We start from the raw sequence: 27,760 nt of genomic DNA, 5'->3' as shown, positions 1-27,760 counted from the left end.
GCCATGAGATTTCTATTTACTGTCATTAAGTGTGGCAAAATTTGTGTTCATAAAAGTATTATTTCAGTAATTCCATCAGTGATATCAGCAGAGAGCAAATGCTAAGTGAAATGATGATGCGCACCGCTGGATACGATACACAGTCTGAACTTTTAGAAGTTAAGGGAACTTTTAATTGTAATCACAACATCAGAGAAGTTTTAGAGCAGAAGATGCTACAGTTTGTTCTTCGGTAATTTTACATTAAATAATTTGGCAGGAAAATGTTCAGCCAATGTTACAGCATTCATGACAAGGGTAATTAGTGTGTTGTCATGACACTAATCTCTGATATTAAATCTATTCCAGCTACATAAGTACGTTTTGTGTTGTCATTATTGTAAATTTACAATTTACAAATACAAAAAGTATTGATATAAATGAACTGCAGTATGAACATCTATAGTTACATATAAGGTGTCACTGCAAGACTGTCAACTACACTTTCAAAATAAAAATAGGGGATGAGGGGGGTGGCTTGTTACAAGCCCTACACCACTATAAGCTTATCATTTTCAAAAGAAGAGTCATTACTGTAGTTTGCTTGCCAATAAAAGGAAATGTCATGCAAGACATGCAGAAGGAACATAAAGACGTGCCGATATGAGAAACACTGACCATGTTCGATTATGTTGCCACCGGCAGAGATGGCACTAATATCACAGGCCAGTCACGTGAAAATCTATAGGGGACCAACATAAGGCCACCCAGTAGATAGTTTACTCTGTTTTTCCTTCACTAACTTCTACTATCCAACTCCAACTCTACCTCTATAAAGTAAACTATGACCATCACCAAAGGACTGAACTGGACTTGCGTTTGGATAGTAATTGCTGTGCTTTCTGATTACTGAGTGGTTAGAGTGATGTGTCTATTATATGCACTCCATGAGCAGGTGTAACATTTCTGTAGAGAGTTCTTATTTTGTGAGTATGTGGTTCCCACTAGCACAGGATTTACTTGGAAATGGGGTCAATATTATAATTACAATACACATGCACAATGAAGCAATCATCCTTAGACTTATATTCATTTCAATCACGAACTATTATTGTCTGGTTTTGTGGACTAATGAGTAATGTAATCTCTTGTAACATAATGGTAATTTTGTGTTCAATGAAAGTTTGTTGGCCATAAAATGAGGGTTACATATGCAGTCCCAGATCAACCCTATCAAAAGCAAGTAACTCACACTTTGCTACTGAGCAACAGATTCATTTTCAACACACTGTTGCATTCACGTAATCTTATGGCAGTAAAAATATAGACAATTACATCAAGATACATACAAATGGTGCCGATGAAATATTGCATAGTGAAAATAAATGCAGAGAAATGTTTGTTAATTTACATTTATTGAGGGACATATCTTTTTTAGAGGAAACTGAAGAGTTTATGATTTAAAAAAAATCATAAATTTAACTTTAAAATATATTACTGCACACACTGGCCAAGACCACATCACATTCAATATTGTGCTCACACTAATGGCAAAGATCAATTCAAGTTGCAAATTTATTCATATCACGAGCCAATACGATTAACAGAAGTACAGACCCTAACAGTATCTTGTCTTTGATATACTCCACACCAGCTGTCACTCCCATGTGGGCCAATTGGCTTAATCTATGCCTCACTGCATTACCTGCTGCCTGCTGGTCTATGGGCCACTGTTAGACATAATGATTCTGGGGCTCAAGCCAGTGCGACCAGGAGGGGACCATCTTCTTTGTCTAGTCACTGGGCATCTCCAACAGGTCATGGTTTGATGCCCAAGTGCCAGCAAGCCAAACACCTGCCCAACCATCAAAGCAACCAGCTGGCTAGCACACCTGCACACTGCAAACCCATCTGCAAGGTCACTTCATTGAGGTAGCTCTCCTGGCCAGAGTCCTTAGGCTACCGCAGTCATGTATTCCACTGTACACTGCGCTAAGGTAGCAGCTGCTGCCTAGAGGCCACCAAATCATCACCATCACCCTCTGTACAAATGTCTTGCTGAATAAAGAATGTTATTAATAATTGAGCTTTTCTGATTCCACAGCCACTGGGGAGCTGATAATTCCAAACCATTACCTGCATGCACCATCCTGAAATGACCATTTTGGTATTAATGGTGTCTGCAACCCACACACTCATTACACTCGGTGTCAAGAGAAAGCCAATGACAATGAGCAATGATGTGGGACAGCATTCAGAGTCTTCATCTTAACATTGTGAGTAGGAATGTAATTTTTTTTTCATGCTATTGTCTTAACAATGATTAACCCTCTGGATTGGAGGGTTGGCTGAAGTGCAGCTAGTGAAAATAGATTCAGTCTGCAATCTGAGTGACTTTAGGGGGAACACTAGAGAAACTGCTAGTGGTTTGCACCCAGTTAGGTATGGTCAGTGTAATTTGTTGGGGTCTAGTGCTCCAGGTGCTCAGTCTCAAACGTTAACCTATTTCACTTGTAGTAGGTCAGGGAATTATGCAAAAGAATGTAAGGAACATGCATGGTTAGCACTCTGGCATAAGAACTAGGAGTAGTTTTAGTAGTGTGTGATGGCGGTATTAGTATTAAGACCTTTCCTGTGGCACTTTTCCTACTTTTCTCTTACTGTGTATACATATACTTTACAGTGAGCAAACCAGGACAATATGGGTAATGACTACAAAGGCAGTTCTGGGTTTGTTGGAGTAGATGGCACAAATGTAAGCAGTTAACATGGACTTACAGAAGCAGATAGATGCAGTAAGAGATGATAGATCCTCATCCAGCCATGGCCAAGCATACCACTAAATGCTATGCTAAGGTAACAGCTGCTGCCTGGGCCTTTGTGCACCAATCAGTCACCATCGACCCTCTATAAGCATCTTACTGAATAAAAAATGTTGTTGCCAACTAAGCAATTCCAATTCCAAAACTACTGGGGAGCCAATAATACACAGCCTATACACAGGCAACCTGAGACACCCATCTTTGGATTAATGGTGCCCATAACCCCAAACCCACTATTTCTGGGAGAGCAATATACCAGAGAATATATTATGCAATATGAAAGATTTGACAATCTGTTTCAGTCATGCCAAAAGAGAGGCTTCTGTTTCAGTTCGCAACATAGCCAGTTACGAGGGTTGACTGAAAAGTAATGCCTCCACCTTCGTAACTCTTCAACAGTTGGCAGCATTGGTATGCAGCACATACTGGCCTGTTCCATAGCCTCTTCACTACAGCTCCAGTACGTGGGAAGCCTTAGCATTGAACAGTTGTGTTGTTACAGTGTAAAGTAGGGAACCCTGGGCAGATGGTCGGTCAATGCTAGTTAAGCATCGTTCACTCAATGAATTCTTGACAGCAGAAGGTGTCACCACAAAGGAGATTCATCAGGGAATGAAAGCAGTTTATGGTGATTGTGTTGATGTGAGTACTGTGTGTCAATGGGGGAGTAAATTTAAAGATGGTGAGGCAGGAACATCCGACCTGTGTGACAGACAAAGAGTTGGATGTCCTGTGACAGCAATCACAGAGTTCCACAGGCGAAATGTTGACAGACTGATTCAAAATGATCATTGTATCACTCAGAGAGAAATTGCAATCACAATTGGCATTTTACAAGGTTGCATTATGTTTTTATTTTTTATTTACTCGTCAAGTTCTGTAGGACCAAATTGAGGAGCAAATCTCCAAGGCCATGGAATGTGTCAGTACATGAACTTACAACATAAAAGTAATAACACATAAAAATAAATGTTCATGAACCTGAAAAAAAGTCTGTCCATGAGTTTAAGTAAACACTATCAGCAATACAATAAGAATCAGCTTAATTTTTCAAGGAACTCCTCGACAGAATAGGAGGAGTGACCCATGAGGAAACTCTTCAGTTTCGATTTGAAAGCGCGTGGATTACTGCTAAGATTTTTTAATTCGGGTGACAGCTTATTGAAAATGGATGCAGCAGTATACAGCACAACGTTTTGCACAAGAGTTAAGGAAGTCCAATCCAAATGGAGGTTTGATTTCTGCCGAGTATTAACCGAGTGAAAGCTGCTTATTCTTGGGAATAAACTAATATTGGTAACAAGAAACAACAATAAGGAATATACATATTGAGAGGCCAATGTCAAAATACCCAGACTCGTGAACAGAGGTCGACAAAGAGGTTCGTGAACTGACACCACTTATTGCCCGAACCGCCCGTTTCTGAGCCAAAAATATCCTCCTAAAATGGGAAGAGTTACCCCAAAACATAATACCATATGACATAAGTGAATGAAAATAAGCAAAGTAGACTAATTTACTTGTCAAAGTATCACTCACTTTTGATACCATTCGAATAGTAAAAATGGCAGGATTAAGTCTTTGAACAAGATCCTGAACGTGGGTTTTCCACGACAGCTTACCAGCTATCTAAACACCTAGAAATTTGACCTGTTCAGTTTCACTAATCATATGCCCATTCTGTGAGATTAAAATGTCAGGTTTTGTTGAATTGTGTGTTAGAAACTGTAAAAACTGAGTCTTACTGTGATTTAACGTTAGTTTATTTTCTACAAGCCATGAACTGAAGTCATGTACTGCACTATTTGAAACCAAGTCGATGTTTCACACAACGTCCTTTACTACCAAGCTAGTGTCATCAGCAAACAGAAATATTTTAGAGTTACCCATAATACTAGAGGGCATATCATTTATATAAATAAGGAACAGGAGCGGCCCCAATACTGATCCCTGGGGCACCCTCCACTTGACAGTACCCCACTCAGATCCCACATCACAACCATTATCAACATTGTGAATAATGACCTTTTGCTGTCTGTTGCTAAAGTAAGAGGTAAACCAATTGTGAGCTACTCCCCTTATTCCGTAATGGTCCAACTTCTGGAGCAATATTGTGAGATCAACACAATAAAATGCCCTAGTTAAATCAAAAAAATACACCAAGCATTCGAAACTTTTTGTTTAGCCCATCCAGTACCTCACAGAGAAAAGAGAATATAGCATTTTCAGTTGTTAAACGACTTCTAAAGCCGAACTGTACATTTGATAGCAAATTGTGCGATATAAAATGATCAATTAACCTTACACACACAGCCTTTTCGATAACTTTTGCAAACACTGATGGCATAGAAATAGGTCTAAAATTATCTACATTATCCCTTTCTCCCTTTTTATAAAGTGGCTTTACTACTGACCATTCCTAAAGGAAAAATTACAAATATGGCTAAATACAGGGCTAACATGTGCAGCACAGTACTTTAATATTCTGCTAGACACTCCATCATAACCATGAGAGTCTTTAGTCTCCAGTGATTTAATTATTGACTCAATCTCCCTCTTGTCTGTATCACAGAGGAGTATTTCAGACATCAATCTCGGAAAGACAGTTGCTAAGAAATTTATATGATTTCCTGTAGAAACTAAATTTTTATTTAATTCACCAGCAATGCTCAGAAAATGATTGTTAAATACTGTACATATATCTCATTTATCAGTAACATAAATATTATTACTGCGAGCTGATTTTATATCATCGACCTTATGCTGCTGATCAGACACTTCCTTCACAACTGACCATATGGCTTTAATTTTATCCTGTGAATTAGCTATTCTATTTGCATACCACATACTCTTTGCCTTGCTAATAACATTTTTAAGCACCTTACAATACTGTTTGTAATGGGCTACTGTAACTTGATTGTGACTACTTCTAACATTTTGATATAGTTCCCGCTTTGTTCTACATGATATCCTTATCCCACTAGTCAGCCCACCGGGCTGTCCATTACTGTTAGTACCCCGTTTAGAATGTCCTAATGGAAAGCAACTCTCAAAGAGCATGAGAAATGTGTTACGTAATGCATTGTATTTATCATCTATATTATTGGCACTATAAACATCTTGCCACTCTTGTTCCTTGACAAGTTTTAAAAAACTCTCTATTGCTGTTGGATTAACTTTCCTACATAGTTTGTAATTAAATATGACATTGGTTTGAGTACAAAAGCCTTTTAGTGTTAAAATTTGTGCATCATGGTCTGAAAGACCATTCACCCTTTTACTAACATAATGCCCATCTAGTAATGAAGAATGAATAAAAATATTGTCTATGACTGTTCTACTGTTGCCCTGCACCCTAGTTGGAAAAAACACAGTTTGCATCAGATCATATGAATTTAGGAGATCTACCAACATCCTTTTTCTTGCACAATCACATACAAAATTAATATTGAAGTCACCACATATAACATCTTTCTGGTACTTCCTACAAAGTGAATCAAGAACCCTCTCTAGCTTAAGCAAAAATGCTCTGAAGTTGGAGTTAGGGGGCCTATAAACAACAACAATTAGAAGTTTAGTTTCACTAAATTCAACTAATGCTGCACAACTTTCAAATATCTGCTCAGTGCAGTGTCGTGATACGTCTATGGAATCAAATGAAATACTGTTTTTTACGTACAGAGCCACTCCCCCACCCCGCATGGAACTCCTTGAGAAACAGCCAGCTAATCTGTAGCCTGATAAAGGAAGCCTCTGAATTATCAAATCATTTAAGTGTTGCTCTGATATACCAATAATTTCAGAGTTAACATCTATTAGCAGTTCACTAACTTTATCTCTAATACCTCTTATACACTCCTGGAAATTGAAATAAGAACACCGTGAATTCATTGTCCCAGGAAGGGGAAACTTTATTGACACATTCCTGGGGTCAGATACATCACATTATCACACTGACAGAACCACAGGCACATAGACACAGGCAACAGAGCATGCACAATGTCGGCACTAGTACAGTGTATATCCACCTTTCGCAGCAATGCAGGCTGCTATTCTCCCATGGAGACGATCGTAGAGATGCTGGATGTAGTCCTGTGGAACGGCTTGCCATGCCATTTCCACCTGGCGCCTCAGTTGGACCAGCGTTCGTGCTGGACGTGCAGACTGCGTGAGACGACGCTTCATCCAGTCCCAAACATGCTCAATGGGGGACAGATCCGGAGATCTTGCTGGCCAGGGTAGTTGACTTACACCTTCTAGAGCACGTTGGGTGGCACGGGATACATGCGGACGTGCATTGTCCTGTTGGAACAGCAAGTTCCCTTGCCGGTCGAGGAATGGTAGAACGATGGGTTCGATGACGGTTTGGATGTACCGTGCACTATTCAGTGTCCCCTCGACGATCACCAGTGGTGTACGGCCAGTGTAGGAGATCGCTCCCCACACCATGATGCCGGGTGTTGGCCCTGTGTGCCTCAGTCGTATGCAGTCCTGATTGTGGCGCTCACCTGCACGGCGCCAAACATACATACGACCATCATTGGCACCAAGGCAGAAGCGACTCTCATCGCTGAAGACGACACGTCTCCATTCGTCCCTCCATTCACGCCTGTCGCGACACCACTGGAGGCGGGCTGCACGATGTTGGGGCGTGAGCGGAAGACGGCCTAACGGTGTGCGGGACCGTAGCCCAGCTTCATGGAGACGGTTGCAAATGGTCCTCACCGATACCCCAGGAGCAACAGTGTCCCTAATTTGCTGGGAAGTGGCGGTGCGGTCCCCTACGGCACTGCGTAGGATCCTACGGTCCTGGCGTGCATCCGTGCATCGCTGCGGTCCGGTCCCAGGTCGACGGGCACGTGCACCTTCCGCCGACCACTGGCTACAACATCGATGTACTGTGGAGACCTCACGCCCCACGTGTTGAGCAATTCGGCGGTACGTCCACCAGGCCTCCCGCATGCCCAATATACGCCCTCGCTCAAAGTCCGTCAACTGCACATACGGTTCACGTCCATGCTGTCGCGGCATGCTACCAGTGTTAAAGACTGCGATGGAGCTCCGTATGCCATGGCAAACTGGCTGACACTGACGGCGGCGGTGCACAAATGCTGCGCAGCTAGCGCCATTCGACGGCCAACACCGCGGTTCCTGGTGTGTCCGCTGTGCCGTGCGTGTGATCATTGCTTGTACAGCCCTCTCGCAGTGTCCGGAGCAAGTATGGTGGGTCTGACACACCGGTGTCAATGTGTTCTTTTTTCCATTTCCAGGAGTGTATTTTGATGAAATATACTAATTCCTTCTCTACTTGGAAACATCACATCCTCTGAAGGTTAGCCCTTAGTTAGAGGGACTTCCTTTAAGCAGGTATAACTATCAGCTGACTTCAATCTAAAAAAAGGTGCAGCTCTAACACCAACCACTACAGGAATTTTTCCATGAGTGACACCACTACCACCACCACCCACTACACTGCCACCTGTAAGCTTAGCCAGCCTCCCCTTCTCATACCTATTGAGGTGCAGGCCATGCCTAGTGAAACCACATCTACCAACAGACCCAACTGGCACCACTGAGATGTGATCCATGCCCTCCACCATCAGTGCCCTCCTCATCCCCACATTAACGCGCCTAACAGCCGCATTAAGGTGAGGCCAATCATGATGCTGAAACAGTTGCACGAAATGCACATTAGTTCCACCAGTTTGAGTAGCTATCTTAACCAAGTCACCACTGACATCATATTCCCTGTCCCTATCAAGACAGTTCCCTGCTCCACCCACTATCACTACCTGATCCTCCTTCGTAAAATTCTTACATAACTCCCCTATGCTTTCAGTCACCTGAGCCAACCCTGCACTAGGCTTCATAAATGCTGGTGACCTGGTACTCACTCCTCAACACTTCCTGCAACTGCTGGCCCACACCTTTACTGTGGCAACTACCTAGCAGCTGAACCTCCTTTCTGCTAGACTTTGCAACTAACCTAGGCTTCCTAATTGCTGAGGACTGCTGCAAGTTCCCTACATCTACAGCTACACGAGGCTCCTCTCCACTCAACTCAGACAGTTGGTCGTATCTATTGCATGTATGAAAAGTAAAACTGTCTTAATACCTCCTCTTCCTAGCTACCTTCTTGCCAACTGCCAGTTCCCATTCCCCACCACCCTTCACCCTCCTCAACCTATCTAGTTCCTCCTTTGCACATTGTAAATGCACCTGAAGGGCACAGACCTTATGCTCCTGCTCCTCTATTAACTTGTTTCTACTACAGATTCTACATTCCCAGGAGAGGATCTCCCTAAAATGACCACTGGCTTCCCCACTGCATCCCCCCCCCCCCCCAATGAAAATACATTGAACAAACCCCATACTGTAATCCACTAATCACAAACCTACAACAGAGCCCACACTTTTCACTCATGGTAAAATTTTACAGTTACTGATAAAAAAACTATACATCTACGTTACCATGATTCAGTTACACCAGTAGAACTATTTAAGAACTAACAATAATGGTCTCAAAATTCTCTGCCTACTAAGAAAGCAGCTACTTGTATTAATACTACTACAACACAGCCAATACCAATACCAGCAAAACTTCACAAAATTATTAGCTAAAACCAAAAAGTTAAAACGACCACTGTAACACTAAGTGAAGTTAAAACACTGAATGAAAATTTTACTGAAATATTTCACTAGGAAGAATAATAAACATCAGTTGAAAACTAAAGCACCAAATTTACTAAACAACTTCAACACACTGAAAACTCTAAAAAACACAGCGAGTGAACGATTACAAAAGTTTATTAAGTCATTATTTCACCACAAACAGCACACAACACTGCTGAAATCTATTAAATTTAATAACTGTATTACAGAGCACATATAAGTTTGTCAGTACTTAGCTTATAACCACTACAGCTCCAGTGCACACCGTAAAATGTAAACACACTACTGAGGTGCAAGGCTTAGACGAACGACAAAAGCACACTCACAAATAATAGACCACTTGAGTCAATAACACAGGAAGAAAAACTGAAATTAATGAAAATCCACTAATAAGTTACTTTTATGGCACAATATTAACACAAATAAACCTCAAAATAAGTAAATGAAGTCTAAAATTTATAAAATATTAGCGAGCTATTTCAACAGCAGTGCAGCAGACGTGACGTCACACCAAAGATCCTTTGCTTGGCTATCAGAAGATCTCTGTACAATGGATACCCCGGATGCTAACTCCTGAAATGAAAGCGCACGGCATCCTCCATACAGTCCAGATTTAGCACTGTCTGACTTCCATCTGTTCCCGATAATGAAAGATGATCTCCGGGGACATCACTGTGCTTCTGATGAAAACAATGAGAGAACTGTGATACGGTGGTTGCCAAAACAGAGTGTTGACTTCTTCTGTGACAGCTTTAGAAAATTTGTTCATCGTTGGCAGAAATGTATCCACTGGGCTGGTGATTATGTGAAAAAGTGAATATTGGTAATTAAAGATCATTTTCTAAGGATTATTTCTGCATTTGATTTATTAAAATATTCCTATTCAAACCCAGTTAATGAAGGAGGCATTACTTTTCATTCAACCCTTGTATGAATCAAAAAAATTAAAATTATTAGTAATCTACAACTATACAAAACAAAAGGGCTTTAATTTGACTGCCTACAACTTTATACAGATATATATGGACACTAATATTAGGACATGAAAAATTGGAATAAAAGTATATGAAATAAACAACTTAACTATTAAAAAATCCAGTCATCATACACTCGTCAAAGGTTTACTGTCCATCTGCTCTCTACAGTCGAAAACTATTTTCACTACCAACCCTCTGTGCCAAAACTAACAAAAAGGAAACACTGAACCTTGCCCCTTGTAGTTTATGGGCCTGTCCATCCATTATGTTTTCCTACTCACTCTCAACTACCTTCAGATTAACTTAAGAGATTTCAAATTTGCATCAAGTCATTCTCATAGGCTCCTTTCACAGTAGTGCCAACCTCTCAATGGAAGAGAGAGAAAAAACTTGTAGTCTTCAAGCATATGCTAACCTGTTCATCTTTCCAGCAAATAATAGCTCTACCACTGTGGTGATGAATTACCTGGTAGGAGGTCTCCACAAAAGGTCGAACTCTTCCACTGTCATACCTTGCACTGGTCATCCCATTACAGAAGGCCAGCATGAACTCTCATTTCGTACATGAATCTCTGGGAACATACAAGTTACCTGCCTAGCTTCTACTTTTAGGGATGAGAATTTATCTCATTCCAAAGACTTGAGAAAAACCTCCAAAATATGGAGAATCTTGTAAAATTGAGAAATGTTAATCTCTGCTGCCCTCTCTTGACTTGGATGCATATCGATGGAATATTATGTCAGAACTTTTATCTACAAGTATGGTTACTCAACTAACCTGTGAAATGACTAGCCACAACTGTTGTGGTTACAAACAAGGATGTTATGTGCGCAAAATTAACAGCTGCACTTATCAAAATGTGGCTTTCAACAGCTACATTTTCAGTTGCTTTGAATGTCTGTTCTAAGTTAACTCAGCAATAACAGTTTATTTTGGAGATTAAATGCAGTAGAACTAAAACCAGTTTAGATGGAATTCAGAAATAAATGAATTTTTCTTTCAACTGAATAAAGCTCAGTCATCAGGATAAAATATATGAACACAGTTTATTCAAATATTAATATCATAATGTTCACATATTAATGGTTCGCTGATTTTGCACCTAGCACCTTTTTAGGTGCAGTCCAAACATATTAGCTCAGTGCTTGTTTGGAGATGCAGAGCATCAAAAACTTATATTTCATTTGAGGAATAAAGGGCAACATCACACATTACTGTACAGAAGGCAAAGATACATGATACATGAATAGAACTCGGTTTGGATTGGAAAGTAGTGGAAGTACCCTCCTCCCTGCTCTTCCATACGATGGCTTGCTGGGTATAGATGTAGATGAAAAGAATTTTATCTGCCTACAGGCCAGTGATAATGAGAATAGTGCTGCATTCTACAAGGTGGTTTCTGGACAACACTCCAAAAAAGCTGAAGACATTTCAGTCTTCTGCTTTACAAATGCTCAGAATTCACATAACACATTAGAATAGTCCACTACAAGCAATCACATGGTGAATAAAAGCAAAACAATTGATCCATTTCCACAAAGATGGGCAAAATATCAGCAGCAGAGACACTGAAACTGATAGAATCGAAGACTTCTGTTTATGACTGCACTTAGTAAGGCACAACGTATGCCTTTTTAAAAAAATGTTTGTCCCTTTTTGTAAATAAAAATCAAAACTTCAATTTTTAGTCTCGTGTGTATTGATACTGTCACAGTAATTCATTCCCACACAACCGTCAACGTCAACTTGCCTTCTGTGGCAGAACACTTCTTTTAAGTTTCCTGATAAATTCAACTGATGTTAGCATGAGGTTTTTCAACTAGTGAAAGAAAATCCTATGTTTCTAAATATTTATTGTACTTGTGAAACAGATGACTTCTTAAAATTTTATTTTATTTGATGCACAGCTTCCTATTCATATGTAAAATATATGTGAAAGCATCTACAATCTGGAAGGAACATCCTTGTTAACACAAGGATTTGTTTCCTAATCAAGTTTAAAGGCTGAAATATGTTGGTATCCAAATAACTTTTACATTTAGTGTATGCAAAGAGTGAGCAAAACTAGGTGAGGCAATAAATACTTAGGGCTACAACAAAGAAAACTTATCTAGTGCACATGTACCACACTTATGTCGATACATTCAAAAGATTATATCCCTAACATACATACAAAACTTTCAACCCCCCCCCCCCCCAAAAAAAAGAAAAATAAATTTTAGAATGAACAGTTTCTAGTTGACACCTGAACGCCTTGAAATATTTCTAGATTCTTCAAATGGTGAATCATGCTGACTGAATCTAATATCAGACAAATTTACAATGTTCCACTTTATTTGCTGAGACATTTACAGAAATTTCTCAAGCACATGATTTTCTCTAGTTGCCATCAATACGCACTACAAGTCTTGTGTGTGGTACAATTCTCAATGATCTGTAGTGCATGTATTGTAGTGGTTTTTTCACTACCTGGCATGTTGCTGTTCACCATCTGAAATCCAACCAACAGCAATTATTTGTTATTTGCTATTTAGCAGTTATGGGATGTTCTTTTAATATCTTATGTTTGTATTTTACAGAATATTTGGTGTTTGCATAAACAGCTGCACTCTACATCCAGGAGGTCAATTCTTTTCTGACTGCATGTTTGCATTCATAATAAACATGCTTCCAGTACAATTTGTTGTATTTAATTGATGACCCTGCCTTCAGATTTGGACTTATCATGGTTTTGACATGACATTGTTTGGTGGAGATGCTGGACACTGCAGACATCTACATCACGGTGGCTCCACTCAATAACATGAAAGCCACTGCTTACATGGACAGGAACCAAATACAAGCAGTACCGCATTAAGTTAGCTGCACATGAGGCATCCTTCAGTGTTTTCTGTGGACACTGGTCAGGACCAGATAAAATGGCTGAAAGGACTAGACCAAGTCACCAAATATAACAGGTGGGATTATATGACGTGGCTGGCAAGTGCATACTTTTACACAGATGGCACAGCCCAGGAATCATTCGAGAACAATGAAGAGAAGCTTAACAGTTGGGACAAATTCAAGCTGAACTAAAGAAAACAGCTGGTGAAAATCGATAGCAAGTCCACTTAGCAGAACAGCAGGACCCATTGTAATGGCAAAATGACAGTCACACATACAGAATGTTCTGGCCTTTTGCAAAGTCTGATGAGAGACATATGATTGTCTCTCAAATTCTGTCCCTATAGCAGTTGTGGAAGAAGGCTGTGACCTTGCTTTTCTCATTCACCAGGTTGTAAGAAGACATACAGCATTTTATGACAGCTATAACTGTCAGACTGAATACACAAAGAGAGAGATCAGCCTCGCATATCAACCCCATACATCAGGATGGAAGAGAATGTTGAAGAGGAAGTGTCTCAATCTTTGGCACCCATATCCATTGTCAGTCGAATCCACCTTGGAAAAGAGACTGTGGCAACTCAGACTTATGTTGCCACCATCAAATCACAAACCAGGGTCTGACCAACACAGGTACAACCAACTCGCCCAGTAAGTACAACACCCTGCCACAGAACAGACATTTGAAGGATGAAAAACTACACACTTGACCGGGTTCATGGAATGAGCTGGGCACATTGTGCACTAGTTTAGTGGAAGAAAGTGAGTTTTTGACGATTATTACTCCACAAGATGTCAAATTTCAGAACAATCCTATTCACATCAGTCAACTGCAGGTAACTATAGTCGATGTGTATGCCAAAAATCATTACCATGCCCTCAGTGAGGTCACTTCCCAACACACTGTAGCCATTCTCCTTTTGCCATATAGAGGTACCAGCTGCTCACCTGCCTGCTGAATTTCTAAAAGCTGAACGAGGTGACCATCTACAAATGTGAGGCTGCCACAGATGAAAATACTTCATGGAGGACAGGAAATCTCTTCTACATCATCATCAATTCATCAATGATCAACAAGTCCAAGTCCAAGTAGACTCAATGGCTTCCTTTCCTGTATTATCAGATGCTTATCATTGTCAGGTAAACAAGACTATTCTCCATGATACTAATGCAACTATGCTCAAGGTTGCAAATATGAAATACACCCAGACAACAGTAACATTGCAAAAATAACTATCAATGACAAAACACAGTCCTTAGCATTTGTTGTTTTAACAGAATATCATTGTGATGTCAGTCTTGGATAGGACTTTTTGTAGGCATCAAAAGCAGTCATGAAGAGCGGAAGGTCAGTGCTCCAGATTGACAAAGCTGTTCAAATAGGCACCCATAAAGATTGCTCTGGGCAGTTGTTCATAATTTAAGATTTTGCAATCCCATCATCATCGATGAGATTAGTTTGTAGTGTCAGTTGATATGCTCAGTTAAATTGTGAAGCTTTTGTCACTTGCAAAAAGCTGCTCAGGCTCACAAAAGAAATCTACAAGTCAGAGATATCATAAGGATTGTAGGTAGTCAAGGAGAACTTTGGGCAACTAATTATCAAGAGCACATTATCTCTGTAGGTGTGTACATAGGGGGACAGCCAAACCACTCCATGAAAGGTATCAGTGTCACAGAGAAGAACGGTGCTCTGCTACCACTACGGATAGTGTAAGGGAGCAAGCTACTATCAAACTGCCAATACAATCTGGCCTGACAGAGGATAGTCAGCATGTGATAGCTATTCTGTGCCAATTTTTGGATACTTTCAAATCTGGTGTGAAGAAAAGTTGGACCAAGCAGCCTGTCATAAAATACATCAACACTGGGGATCATCCAGTGTGTCACCAGCAGGAAGTGGAGAAAATGCTGCAAGGTGACACCATTGAACCTTCTGGGAGTCCTTCGTCTTCTCTGGTGGTCCTTATGATGGACAGTACATACCATTTCTGCATCGACTGGCAATGACTGGACAAAATCGTGAAGAAAGATTTCCATCCATTGCCGTACATTGATGGCACTATCGATTGCTTGAAAGGTGTGAAGTATTTCTCAACTATGGACACACAGAGAGGCTACTGGCAAATCAATGTTCAAAGTTACACAGTTTGGATTATGAAACCCTCCAGCCACATCTGAGCATAAGTTGGACAACTTACTTCTACACCACAAATGCATACTGTGTCTTTGCAATGTGGATGACACTGTAATCTTTTCAAAGACAGCTGAAGAACACCAAGGCCATCACACAACCCTATATAATTGTATTCAGAGTCTAGGTCTCCACCTGAATCCTAAAGAAATATAAGTCTTTCTTTGTCCTTAATGAAGTGTTAACATCCTCTCCAGTACTAAAATTGTGTGACGAGAATCCTGAGACAGAATTTTACAATGACACTAGCATTAATGGGATAGGTGCAGTTCTACTGAAAATTAAGGAAGGCATTGAAAAGGTAATAGCTTATGCTTTCAGAATACTCTCCAAGTCAGATAACAACTCTACAACTGAGAAAGAAAGCCTTGAAGCTGTCTGTGTCATCAACAAACTTGGCCATATTCATTTGGCAAACCATTCACTCTTTTGATGGACCACCATTCCCTATGCTTGCTGATGAGCCTGACAGATCTGTCGGGTCATCTGCCAAAATTGCCACTGAGGCTTCAGGAATAAGTCACAATGGTATACAAAAACTGACATAAACACATGGAGATAGACTGCCTTCCAAGGAATCCTTTGGCAGATAGCACTGCAGCATTGCAGTTATCACTGCATTACATGATATAGCTGCTGAACAGCACTATTTAAAGCATACAAGCCTTGAAGGAGGAGGAACTGACCAAAGGAGAATTCAAATTATTTAATGCAGCATTGTATAAGAGGAGCAATGATGCGATGGGGCAGGAATGGTTGCTCATCATACCAGCTTATCTGTCACCTTGGATTCATTAATCTGGACAGAATCAGATGCAGGTATCACTGGCCAGGCCTCTACCGATCCGTTAAGACACTCTGTGAGCCACTGTAAAGAATGCCAATCATGGAAGTACATGGCAAAATCACCTCTGGACGATCTGGTACCAATGCCATCTGCAGCAGCTCCACTCCAATTAAATGGAATCTACTTCTCGGGGAGGTTCCTGCTGTCGACAAATGGGAATTGATGAACAATGGTTTGCACTGACTACCTCACCTGCCATGCTGTTCAATAAAGCTGTGTTAACTTCTGAAGCTTCAGAAATTGTGAAGTTCCGTGTAGAAGACAATAGTCTGAAACATGGTGCATGCAATGTGGTGATCTCTGATCCTGGAAAAGTTTTGTCTATGCTATTATAGAGGTAATTTCACATAGCGACTTCACCCACAGACAACAACTAGCTACCATCCATTGATGGATCACAGAATGCTTTAATATGACATTGGCAGTTATGCTCTCAACGTATGCTGTGAAACAGAATTTGGGACGATGACATACAAGGCAAAGCAAGACACCACAATTCAGTAAATGTTAGCAGTTCCAGTGTACCGTAATGTATTCACCTATTTTCACAATCTTCTCACAAATGATCAGGGTGGTAAGTATTACATACAAAAGTTTTATGTTTTTATTTTTAATACTTTCTGACATGTTCCACACCCACGAGAATCATCTCATTTTTGGGTCCACGTAAAGAAAACTGAATCCAATCAAGTCAAATCTAATATGCTTCATGTCACTCTTTCTGCTGCATGGCCATGAGAATGAGACAACAATGGATATATTGTTCCCATGTCAACTGAACGATACTCAGGATGATTACGTGAGTCATCTCATCACCAGGATTGAAGAAGCAATGCAACTGCCTTGAATATGGACTCTGGACATCAAGGAGAAGGATAAAGAGCAACAGTAACATCAGTAAAATACAGCGCAGTAGACTTGGTTTGGATTTTTATAACCATGCTACAAGATGGACTATCAAAAGAGTCACTGAAGCACTAACCTGTGGCATACTGTATCCTCTGTCGGACATCACGCTTGGAGGCAAAGAATTAGAAAAAAAATCAAAAAGCTTGCATGTCATATCAATAGTTTATTCATTCTGAAAATAATACTCATGTGTCACAGCATTCAGTTCTGGGACCACTCCTGTTCTTGCTACATATACATGAACTCTCACCATTCATTGAAATAGCAGAAATGCTTCATAAAGAAACCAAAATTGCAGTGACTTCAGCTATGTCTTCTGTCTGAAGCCCCACTGCAGTCCAGAGGGGCAGATTGCCAATGGGAGGTTCGAGGAAATTGAAGACCCACCCTATAATCATGAACCTTCAACTGAGTGGCCTACCTATGAAACTCATCATAGTTAAGAGGATGTAACACCAGAAGGATCCACAAGCACCACCATAGACAGGAGTATTGAGAAGACCTAGATCTGGGGCAATGTAGTTGGTTCCAGCGATAAATTCTGAAATAGTGGGTCAGTGTTTGTCCACGAGAAGGAGCAATGCTGTGAGCTGTGGTGTATGCAGTGTAGTCTAATGGTTAGCATTTGCTGCTTGGTGTGCTGCGGGTCACCAGTTCAACTCTGATCACTAGCAGTTATTTGTTGTTTAGTATTTATCACCTCTGGAAGGTTCTTTGCATCTCTTATGTCTGTATATGCTGGAATATTCCCTGTTTCTATAAATAACAGCATTCTGTAACATTCAGTGTTCGTATAAATAGCTGTACTCTTTGTCTAGGAGGTCTTTCTCTTCTGGCTGTACGCTGGTGTTCATACTTCCAGTAATATGTATTGTATTTCACTGACGGTCCTACCTTTGGATTTGGATTTTATTTTGGTTATGATATGGTAATACTTATAGAGAAGAATAACAAAAAAAATCAAAAAGCTTGCATGTCATATCAAGAGTTTATTAATTCTGAAAATAAAATTAAAACAATATGAAACATACATGCAAAATGGTAAAGTCTACAAAGAAACATGATGGACCTAGTAATTAAAGATAATGACCAAATGGTTCAACTACCAAAAATATATTAATTATGTGTTTGGTATTTTTATTATTTATTCAGTATTTTACTATTTAGTATTTAACAATTAGTTTCTAAATATAAATGATAAACTTGGTTCACAATCAGTAAAAGGAAATCAGTACCACAAGCATTCAATCAATTCGAGATCCCAACAACTTCTGCCAAGGAACTCAAGAAAATAAATAACTTCTTAAAACCAAAAACGGTCACTGGGTTGATAATATTTCAAGCAAAACATTAAAGTCATAGTCTTCTGATATAGCTACTGTACTCCGCCTTAGATTTAATGCATCACATTCACTAGGTGTGTTTGCCATTGTTAAATTCCCGTTTAAGAAAAGTAGTAGGGCAGATTGCCAATGGGAGGTTCGAGGAAATTGAAGACCCACCCTATAATCATGAACCTTCAACTGAGTGGCCTACCTATGAAACTCATCATAGTTAAGAGGATGTAACACCAGAAGGATCCACAAGCACCACCATAGACAGGAGTATTGAGAAGACCTAGATCTGGGGCAATGTAGTTGGTTCCAGCGATAAATTCTGAAATAGTGGGTCAGTGTTTGTCCACGAGAAGGAGCAATGCTGTGAGCTGTGGTGTATGCAGTGTAGTCTAATGGTTAGCATTTGCTGCTTGGTGTGCTGCGGGTCACCAGTTCAACTCTGATCACTAGCAGTTATTTGTTGTTTAGTATTTATCACCTCTGGAAGGTTCTTTGCATCTCTTATGTCTGTATATGCTGGAATATTCCCTGTTTCTATAAATAACAGCATTCTGTAACATTCAGTGTTCGTATAAATAGCTGTACTCTTTGTCTAGGAGGTCTTTCTCTTCTGGCTGTACGCTGGTGTTCATACTTCCAGTAATATGTATTGTATTTCACTGACGGTCCTACCTTTGGATTTGGATTTTATTTTGGTTATGATATGGTAATACTTATAGAGAAGAATAACAAAAAAAATCAAAAAGCTTGCATGTCATATCAAGAGTTTATTAATTCTGAAAATAAAATTAAAACAATATGAAACATACATGCAAAATGGTAAAGTCTACAAAGAAACATGATGGACCTAGTAATTAAAGATAATGACCAAATGGTTCAACTACCAAAAATATATTAATTATGTGTTTGGTATTTTTATTATTTATTCAGTATTTTACTATTTAGTATTTAACAATTAGTTTCTAAATATAAATGATAAACTTGGTTCACAATCAGTAAAAGGAAATCAGTACCACAAGCATTCAATCAATTCGAGATCCCAACAACTTCTGCCAAGGAACTCAAGAAAATAAATAACTTCTTAAAACCAAAAACGGTCACTGGGTTGATAATATTTCAAGCAAAACATTAAAGTCATAGTCTTCTGATATAGCTACTGTACTCCGCCTTAGATTTAATGCATCACATTCACTAGGTGTGTTTGCCATTGTTAAATTCCCGTTTAAGAAAAGTAGTAGGGCAGATTGCCAATGGGAGGTTCGAGGAAATTGAAGACCCACCCTATAATCATGAACCTTCAACTGAGTGGCCTACCTATGAAACTCATCATAGTTAAGAGGATGTAACACCAGAAGGATCCACAAGCACCACCATAGACAGGAGTATTGAGAAGACCTAGATCTGGGGCAATGTAGTTGGTTCCAGCGATAAATTCTGAAATAGTGGGTCAGTGTTTGTCCACGAGAAGGAGCAATGCTGTGAGCTGTGGTGTATGCAGTGTAGTCTAATGGTTAGCATTTGCTGCTTGGTGTGCTGCGGGTCACCAGTTCAACTCTGATCACTAGCAGTTATTTGTTGTTTAGTATTTATCACCTCTGGAAGGTTCTTTGCATCTCTTATGTCTGTATATGCTGGAATATTCCCTGTTTCTATAAATAACAGCATTCTGTAACATTCAGTGTTCGTATAAATAGCTGTACTCTTTGTCTAGGAGGTCTTTCTCTTCTGGCTGTACGCTGGTGTTCATACTTCCAGTAATATGTATTGTATTTCACTGACGGTCCTACCTTTGGATTTGGATTTTATTTTGGTTATGATATGGTAATACTTATAGAGAAGAATAACAAAAAAAAATCAAAAAGCTTGCATGTCATATCAAGAGTTTATTAATTCTGAAAATAAAATTAAAACAATATGAAACATACATGCAAAATGGTAAAGTCTACAAAGAAACATGATGGACCTAGTAATTAAAGATAATGACCAAATGGTTCAACTACCAAAAATATATTAATTATGTGTTTGGTATTTTTATTATTTATTCAGTATTTTACTATTTAGTATTTAACAATTAGTTTCTAAATATAAATGATAAACTTGGTTCACAATCAGTAAAAGGAAATCAGTACCACAAGCATTCAATCAATTCGAGATCCCAACAACTTCTGCCAAGGAACTCAAGAAAATAAATAACTTCTTAAAACCAAAAACGGTCACTGGGTTGATAATATTTCAAGCAAAACATTAAAGTCATAGTCTTCTGATATAGCTACTGTACTCCGCCTTAGATTTAATGCATCACATTCACTAGGTGTGTTTGCCATTGTTAAATTCCCGTTTAAGAAAAGTAGTAGGGCAGATTGCCAATGGGAGGTTCGAGGAAATTGAAGACCCACCCTATAATCATGAACCTTCAACTGAGTGGCCTACCTATGAAACTCATCATAGTTAAGAGGATGTAACACCAGAAGGATCCACAAGCACCACCATAGACAGGAGTATTGAGAAGACCTAGATCTGGGGCAATGTAGTTGGTTCCAGCGATAAATTCTGAAATAGTGGGTCAGTGTTTGTCCACGAGAAGGAGCAATGCTGTGAGCTGTGGTGTATGCAGTGTAGTCTAATGGTTAGCATTTGCTGCTTGGTGTGCTGCGGGTCACCAGTTCAACTCTGATCACTAGCAGTTATTTGTTGTTTAGTATTTATCACCTCTGGAAGGTTCTTTGCATCTCTTATGTCTGTATATGCTGGAATATTCCCTGTTTCTATAAATAACAGCATTCTGTAACATTCAGTGTTCGTATAAATAGCTGTACTCTTTGTCTAGGAGGTCCTTCTCTTCTGGCTGTACGCTGGTGTTCATACTTCCAGTAATATGTATTGTATTTCACTGACGGTCCTACCTTTGGATTTGGATTTTATTTTGGTTATGATATGGTAATACTTATAGAGAAGAATAACAAAAAAAATCAAAAAGCTTGCATGTCATATCAAGAGTTTATTAATTCTGAAAATAAAATTAAAACAATATGAAACATACATGCAAAATGGTAAAGTCTACAAAGAAACATGATGGACCTAGTAATTAAAGATAATGACCAAATGGTTCAACTACCAAAAATATATTAATTATGTGTTTGGTATTTTTATTATTTATTCAGTATTTTACTATTTAGTATTTAACAATTAGTTTCTAAATATAAATGATAAACTTGGTTCACAATCAGTAAAAGGAAATCAGTACCACAAGCATTCAATCAATTCGAGATCCCAACAACTTCTGCCAAGGAACTCAAGAAAATAAATAACTTCTTAAAACCAAAAACGGTCACTGGGTTGATAATATTTCAAGCAAAACATTAAAGTCATAGTCTTCTGATATAGCTACTGTACTCCGCCTTAGATTTAATGCATCACATTCACTAGGTGTGTTTGCCATTGTTAAATTCCTGTTTAAGAAAAGTAGTAGGGCAGGTGTTAGTAACTACTGACCTGTGTCACTATTAATTTCTACTCAAAACTTTTGAAAATGGGTTTAAGAATGGCCAAGCATATTTTCAAATTTAATATTGTGAAATAATCACAAGAGGGATTCTAGAAGGGCCTCTCCACTGGAAATGCCTTGTTCTATTTCACTGACCATCTATTAAAACAGCTGAATGACAGTACTGCACCTACTGGGAGTTTTCATGGTCTGCCTAGGGAATCTGACTGAAAACCACAACATTCTCTAGTAGAAAGTTGAAATTTTATGGCTTTCTAGGTACAGTGAGTAAGTGATTCACTTCACATTTAACTGACAGGAAGCAAACGACCATGTTACACAGCACATTTAGCTATCATGATTAATCTCCTACTGAGTGGGGAGGAATTTCTACTTGTGTGTCACAACATTCAAATCTGGGACCACTCCAGTTCTTGCTACATATAAATGAACTTCCATCGTTCACTGATTAGTTTTGGGTAAATGATCTAGCACTTAACTTACTCTTCAGTTACGATTCAAGCATCTATATCAAGCCTAACAGACCCAAGCTAACAGAAAGAGCAATAAATTAAATACCTTCTAGGTGTACTGATTAATTTTGGGTAAATGATGTAGCACTTAACTTGCAGAAAACACAGTTCTTTCAGTTCTGCACAAGGCAAGAAATAACATCAGAAGTAATGTAGCATTGGGTGCAGGAAACACAGAAAACTGAGTGCTCAAAATCCCTGGGTATGTATACTAATCATAACATGAATTGAGAACTGCCCATTGTAGATGATCTCAAATGCTTGATTTCAGCAAAATTTCCTCCCCAAGTAATTGTCAATATTGGTGATGGAAGTGTTAGAAAATTAGCTTATTTTGCACACTTCCATTCACTGGTATCACATGGAATAATTTTCTGGTACAATTCCATACCTGGACACAAAGCATTCATTACACAGAAACATGCTGTAAGAATAATATCTTGCCCATCTTTGAACTTTGTGCAGGCACCTGTTTAAGACATTAAGCTTACTACCAAATACCGAAAATGCATTTACTCTGTTATGACGTTTATTATGAACAATCAGCCATAATTTGAAAATACCAATTACATTCGTGAACATAACCCTATGAACAGAAACGGACTCAACTGTTCACAACTTAAGCTTTCTCTTGCACAGAAAGCAGCAAAGTATCCAACCATAAAAAAATTTGACCCACTCCTTTTGGAATTAAGTGTACTGGCAGCTATGAAAGTTTTAAAAACAAATTGGAATTATTTCTGTGTGACAATTCCTATTCTACAGTTTAATTCCTGAAAAATACTATCTTTATCTGGTTGGGTTACATTTATTATATTTTACTGTGGATAAAGATTTTCATAAAGAATCCAGTTATTTTAACTTATGGCCATTGTAACTTCAACGCCAGGTAGGACAGCAAATAAAATTTTACTTATTGGATGTAATTTTCCTTATGTTATGTACACAGTACAGAATGAAGAATAAGTAACTGAATTTTTGATTTGAGTGTGTACAGGATGTAAAACTTAGTACATAGAACTGCCATCTCTGGCAGAAAAAATTACTCTAACCCAGTTGGGCATCAAGGTGAATTGAAGGGCTTATTTCAGTAGTGGTACAAGTCCATTTTTGTTCATTCTGAGATACAGAGTCCTAAAGTTAAATTAGCGCTGAAAAATCTGCAGTTGAGATACCAGAAATATTCAAGTATATATACTTGAATATTTCTGGTATCTCAACTGCAGATTTTTCAGCGCTCATTTAACTTTAGGACTCTGTATCTCAGAATGAACAAAAAAGGACTTGTACCACTATTGAAATAAGCCATTCAATTGAGCTCAATTGGCATGTGGATTAACATTCCGTCTTTTAATTCTGTACCAGAGCTGATCAATTGTAGTGGCTGACTAGTGGTGGTGTGCCAGTCGCAATGTAAGCCATGACCACATCTTTTCAGTGGGAGAGTGCTGGCGAAGGTAACAGCAAATGCTGTCTGTATTGACGTAGGTAATGACAGCATGAGAAGCATGCAATCTTTTTTTTACCTTGTTAAAATACAATGTCGGTCGATCTCGAAGTTAGGACAAACTGAATACGAGTTCATCGTGTTGAGTACCAAATGGTACACCAACAATCATGGTACGACGTTGAAAATACGTTAGCAATCTCTGCCCTCATTTAGTTTAAGAGTAATTAGCATTCCTAGTCAAAAAACATTGTGTCGTATGAATAAAAAAGTACATTCTCGGGAGAAGATTTTCAGAGCAAAAGAACATTCTCTGACAAAGTTCTCAACTTCATATGAATGTAAAATTCGACGCATATTGTATGCCGAGGGTGTTCTTTCTGACTACCCCCGCCCCCCCCCCCCCCCCCCCAATTTCTTGAGAACGTTTATGGTGATGGTGTGTGTGTGTGTGTGTGTGTGTGTGTGTGTGGCTCGAGTCCGGCACAGAACCCACGCGTAATATTACATTTCACTTCACTCGCTCAAACACACAAACTCTTCATTGTAAAAATATGGTACTGTCGCCAGTGTCTTCTGAAAGAATTGTATTACATTTGATATTACTTTTATGTTACGCAACATATTATTAAGACGATTACGGGCAGTTCGCGAAAATGCATATACTGTCGATGATACAGAGTTTTCGACATGCGGGAAACTTTTTTGCTATTGAAATTTGGTTAATACATTATGCGAACGAGATCTTACGAATACATCACATTTTCATCTACTCCAAACCGGAAGTCTCTCTAGAATTTTCTAACGCGATATAATTTTGGTTGAATATGACGCATAACTTCTCTCCGCAAGTACTTAAGCGGTCGCCCGCCCGGTTTCGGTACAAGAAACAGCGCTAGGTTTGTAAAAAACCAGTTATTTACTTTTCTGATCCATCTACTTATTTCTAACATAACAAAATATAAGTTTCGTGCTGTGAGCAAACATGATGATGAACATCTGAAAATATCAATCTCGTGTGTACCTAAGTTGTCTCCTGTACAATAGTCTGAAAACCTGAGTCTGTTAAATAACACAAAAATGTTTTCATTTTCGTTTCGTTCGAAAGCTCGCGCTAGCTTCTCATGATTTCTGGGAAGAAAGTGTGCGAGCTGAATAATGTTTTAGTTGCTCAACGTACATGAACTTCTACAGTTTCTCCCCCTTATTTTTTCGGGCTACGTATATCTTGTTTTGCCTTCCGAGCAAAATGAATTCTGCTATTTTTACTTAAGAAAAAAAATGGATAAAACTTAACCTCAACACAGCTCACTCAACTCTCTTAAGTCTGCTACAGAGATCGCTTCAGAAAAAAAAAAAAAAAAACAGAGAATGTTCTCTGCTTGTAAGCAACTTCTCTTGCTTAATTCATACGAAACCAGCGAATGATGTTGTCACTGAGCAACGTCCCCGGCCCTTTTACACAAGCTGCAAACATTTTCGCTTGTAGAATATTCTCTGACTCGCTCTGTTCATGCGAACCTGAGAATTTTCTTTCCGAGAATAAACACCGTTTTATTCATACGACCCACTGTTCATGAAAGAGAATACCAAACCTAGTGCAAACATCAACATTTGATATAGCCTATTTCCGACAATCACTTTTCAGCTAGATTCGGCGGAGGCGCAGCTACTGGAGGCATATTAGCACAAGTAAATACGATTATGATACATTTGTTGAGGTTTTCGGGGGAGAATTATCGCACCTGAACACTATTTAGACGTCACGCCCGTTAACCCGCTGTCACAGCCGGTCGCTTCAGATCACGTGATCTGAATTCGCATAGCTGTTCTCGATTGTTTTCTCGCGGAACTGCGGTATTCGCAAAAGATTCTCAATTGTTTTCACGCGGGAAGTCCATATACAAAGCGCGGTAGCTTATGTGCGTGGATGGTGGCGTCCACATTTGTACGAAAAAGACATTTATGGAACTCATAGTTTGCAGGTTTCAAGGATATCTTGTATACTGCAGGACAAAAAGAGAAGTGCGAAACAACGCAAAAAAATGTTGGTTTTAAAAAAATGTCATCACATAGTACAGAAAGTGGGTTAATCCCATAGTGCTCAGAGTCAGTACAGAAAGTGGGATTTCACACACACATTACAAGGAGCACGAGAAAATGTAATCTGCATTCTATTGATATTTTGGAATTCATTTATTACGTCAAATTGCACCCACAATTACTAAAAGGATAAGTGTTGCGAGATGCCATCACACCCTGTTAAACATTGGTTTGTTTAAGGTTAAGTTTAGGTGCCAGTCCAGTGTGATAATCGTATCTCCCTCAATACCTTTCCCTTTAAGAGTTATAGGTTTTCTTTACAGTTTGATTTTGGCCTTCAATAGTGCAGGTGCCTTATTTATATTGTGGTTAGCTAGTCAGATCACATAATTACTGACTACTGATGCTTACAAAACTTTTTCACGCACAATCCACAGAGATGCTTAACAATAAAAAAAGCCTGCAACAAATACACAGTCAAACAAACAACCCTAATATGTTACTTTATGCACACTTCACAGAAAAAGCATTTTGCCACTGGTACAATGTCTAAGTTTTCAGTCCATTTCTTTATCAAACATTACAAATGGCTGGAAACATCAAATAAGTTCGACTTGCTAATCAATGTGACTTTACCCACATGTTAATATGCAGTCCCATTGTAATCCATTTCACTGTAAAATGTTAAATATAAATATGTTTAAAAATCCACTTTATACATATTGTACAGGGCATGTAATTTACAATTGCTATTGAAAATCCATGTCTGGCACACGATAAATGTAAATCCATGTCCGGCATACGGTGATTACAACACAAATGTGAGATGATGTACCTCCAATCGCTCATGCAATACAATTCACACCGCTACTGTTTCAAGTAATCTTTCGTCATTCATTATAAAATTACAAATCGTAACTAAAGAAATAACGAAACCAAACAATTTACAACAAATAACAAAGATGACGAATAACAACTGATATCAACCAGAAAAAAAATGACGAAACGAAATATGGAAGATGAGCCCAAGGCTGTGTATCAGGACTAAATGAGGGTGGGGGGTCACGTGATCAACAACCGACTATGACGTTAACCATCAAACCTTTATTTCATAATCCCTGAAGTTGCCAGTGTGCATGCTGCCCTTCGAAATGCGCTGCGGTCGTGACGTTACGGTCAGTGTGAACTAGCCTGTAACGAAACGTGTGGCGAAATTACAGATAGTGACTGTGACAACAAGAAGAGAGGGACAGTGGAAACACTTCATCGTATGGAACGAAAACTATCTGAAATAACGAGTGCACAGTAAAAGTCTGATTTTTTGAATTTGCGAGTAGAAACAGGTACCACTAAGGCCGCTATATACGCACCAATTTGTCTGCTGACCGACCGACCGATTCCGTGTCAGCCTATGCACGTCACGACCGACTGCAGTCGTTGATTACAGAGCCGCCCTATTGTTGTGATTTCTCTACCTTAGGTTCCCCAGAAGTTGTGATTTGTTTATTTTCGATTCATTGAGTTTATGTTCTTCCAGATTCCCGTTGGTTTTACACAGAAACAAAAACGAGGGTTTACCTTTGCCGTTTTAGAGGTAACAAGCCACAAGATGCTGAGAGAAAGCCGTGGGGA

The 27,760-nt window shown here is 39.1% G+C and overlaps 1 protein-coding gene across 2 annotated transcripts in view; it reads right to left on the bottom strand.

Annotated features, from left to right (window-relative positions):
- LOC126469543 (uncharacterized) overlaps positions 1-25,893 on the bottom strand; it is a 92,079-nt gene extending 66,186 nt beyond the window's left edge. For both annotated transcript variants that reach the window (XM_050096662.1, XM_050096661.1), the window contains exon 1: positions 25,831-25,893. The gene's annotated coding sequence lies outside the window, so the exon portion shown is untranslated. The remainder of the gene's footprint in view (positions 1-25,830) is intronic.
- Positions 25,894-27,760: the final 1,867 nt, after the last annotated feature.

Source organism: Schistocerca serialis, chromosome 3, assembly GCF_023864345.2.
Source record: "Schistocerca serialis cubense isolate TAMUIC-IGC-003099 chromosome 3, iqSchSeri2.2, whole genome shotgun sequence".
NCBI classification, from domain to species: Eukaryota; Metazoa; Arthropoda; class Insecta; order Orthoptera; family Acrididae; genus Schistocerca; species Schistocerca serialis.
This window is presented reverse-complemented; position numbering and strand designations above follow the sequence as displayed.